This window comes from Hibiscus syriacus, unplaced genomic scaffold, assembly GCF_006381635.1.
Source record: "Hibiscus syriacus cultivar Baekdansim isolate YM2019G1 unplaced genomic scaffold, ASM638163v2 tig00110450_pilon, whole genome shotgun sequence".
NCBI classification, from domain to species: domain Eukaryota; kingdom Viridiplantae; phylum Streptophyta; class Magnoliopsida; order Malvales; family Malvaceae; genus Hibiscus; species Hibiscus syriacus.
In genome coordinates this window covers 1,910,412-1,913,422 of record NW_024062743.1, presented here as the reverse complement: position 1 = coordinate 1,913,422, position 3,011 = coordinate 1,910,412, and positions in this window count along the sequence as shown.

Sequence of the window (3,011 nt, the reverse complement as noted above, 5' to 3'; positions counted from 1 at the left end):
TATTTTAAGGAGATTCCCCCCATTTTTACTTGTGCCGCCGCTTTAAACCCAACGTTAAATGTTGGTGGGGTTGAAACACTAATTGAACAAATTGCGTTTTCTTTTAATCTAACCGATGATGAACCCAACTTTGTCCAAAACCAAATAAATTATTTTAACAAATGTTTTCGAGACATGTTTGCAATTTATTTAACTAAATACGGATCAAGTAGTGTAATACACGATCAAATGAGAATGAATGCGGAATCATCTAGTAGACGTCCAAGTAACATAAATTTGAATCTTTTTAACACTCTTGTAAATTCCCAATCCAAACGATCACGTACTACCACCCCAAGTAGCGAGTTGGGAAATTACATGTCATGCGATTTCTATCAAAAATGACATTTGAAGAGTTTGAAAGTTTGGATATTTTGGCTTGGTGGAAAGAAAAGGAAGCACAATTTCCGATTCTAGCCGCCATGGCTCGTGATTTACTAACCGTCCAAGCTTCTACGGTAGCTTCGGAATCCGCTTTTTCTGTTAGTGGCAGGGTTATATCGCAACGGAGATCAAGACTAAGTCCCGAGTCGGTGGAAGTATGCATTTGTTTAAAGGATTATTTGGATGGAGCGGCTCGTAAGCAACATATCACCACCCTAGAAGATGCAATTGATGTCGATTTGGAAGCAAACTTACACATTGAAGAAGTCGAACTTGGAATATCCCCTCCAAACGAAGAAGGCGAAGATGATGAAGAAGAGATGGCAATGTAGTTTATTTTATAATTTTATTTCAATTATCGTAAACTTTGTTTCAATTATCGAACTTGAAGTTTTTAAGTATTTGAATTTATCAAACTTGGAAGTTTTTAAGTATTTGAATTTATCAAACTTGAAAGTATTTAAGTATTTCAATTATGTTGAGTTAATTAAGTATTTCAATTAAGTATTTGAATTTATCGAACTTGAGGTTTGATGCTTTCTCTTTGATTCTCTCTTGATTCTAGTTGCTTGATGTTTCTTGTCTTTGATCAATGGCTTCTAAGCTTGCTTAAATACACCTTGAATCACTTCTGAACGTTAGTGATAATTAATGAAGATAATATAGCCGTTTAAGTGTGAAAACATTTAATAAAAATGCTTGGAGCGTGGGGGAATCGGTACCCTCTCATAGGGAATCGGTTTCCTCTCATAGGGAATCGGTTCCCTAAGTGTAAAATTCAAATATTTCGACCATTGAATAGGGGGAAATCGGTACCCCCTATGGGGGAATCGGTTCCCTCCGAGCATTCTGGAAATCTCGGAGCCAAACCATTCAGTGAGGAATCGGTACCCCCTTGGGGGGAATCGGTTCCCTATGAGCAATCTGGAATATTAAAATTGATTTTTTTATAACCGGGTTTTTAAAAAAACTGGTTTTTTTAAAACCGAAACCGGTTACACCGGTTAGGATATCCGACCCTCCAAACCGGTTAGAAACCGAACCGGTTATTTTATAAACAGGTTTTTTTTATATGGGAAAAAACCGGATCGGATAAAAACCGATCCGGATCGGATTGAAATCTGACAAATGTGCAACCCTAAAACCAACTATAAGATTAATGTTTTGTATATTTTCCCTCACTAATTTTAAAAAAATATATTTTTGTTGTTATTTAATTAAGATGTAATCGTCACGAGTTAATTTTCGTTAAATATTTTAGTATAATTATACATTTGGTCCTTGTTTTTTACATATTCTCTCAATTTAGCTTACTTTTAATAAATTAAAATAAATTTGATCATCCAATTGAATGATACCAGTTGTGACTGGTACCACAATATTATCATTCGTTTGGAGGAATAACTTTATAAATTTATTTTAATTTAATATATTTATTTTCCACAAATCAATGGGTGACATATGTCACCCTCTGGTTGAAAGAAAACAAACCAATTCAAATTGGGGCCAAAAGGATTCAAATTTATGTCACTTAGGAAACCAAGTATGTATCCAACCATTGAACCTTGATCAGTGCTTGATCTAAAATGCACATCGTGGTGTATATATTTTATATCTTAGTATATAAATAATTAACTTAAATTCATAATATTTTATATATATTAAATTTAAAAAATATTTCCTTATATTAACTTATTAAATAAATTTTATTATTAACTTAATTTAAAAATATTTTATCTTTATTTTAATTATTTATATATATATTATGTTAAAATATTTTTAAGTTAGGATAAGAATAAAATATATATTTTAAAATAAAGATAAAAATAAAAATAAAATATTATTTAATAAGTTAATATAAAAATTTTTCTTAAAGTTAATATATATAAAAAATTTAATTTAAGTTAAATATTTATACACTAAGATACAAAATATATACGCCATGTTGTTTATTTTAAACCAAGCTTTGGTTTTGGCTCAATAGTTGGGGTACATGCTTGATTTCCTAAGAGATTCAGGTTCAAATTTCTTTTAACCCAATTTGTTTTGCTTTGTTTTCTTTCGATAAACATGTGTCACCATTCGGTTGGAGGACTAATTTTATTTTAATTTATTAAAAAATGAATAAATTGCGGGAATATGTAAATAACAAGGACCAAATGTGTGACTATACTAATACCACGTTTGTAACCCCTATACTCGACATGAACATTACGACTAAATCTCAGAGACACGTTAATTTAGATCAATAGAAATCTTGATGTTTCATATTATAACTTGCATCTTAAGAAAATCAGTATAAATCTATAATAAAAAATGAGTTCATAAATATATCATAATACGAGTTTAAAATCCAAAACCGATAAAAATAGAATATTCCAGAATCCCCATAAAATGTATAATAAAAATTATAAAAAAAAATATAATAGAGTACTCTAAAAGCATCCATATGAATTTTGAAAAAAAAATGCCACTAGACGATCCTCCAAGTATCAATTGTAATTCTAAATGGCAGAAGAATCTGAAAAGACAAAAACTAAAAGAGTGAGCTATAAAGCTTAGTGTGCTATCTAAATGCAACATGTATC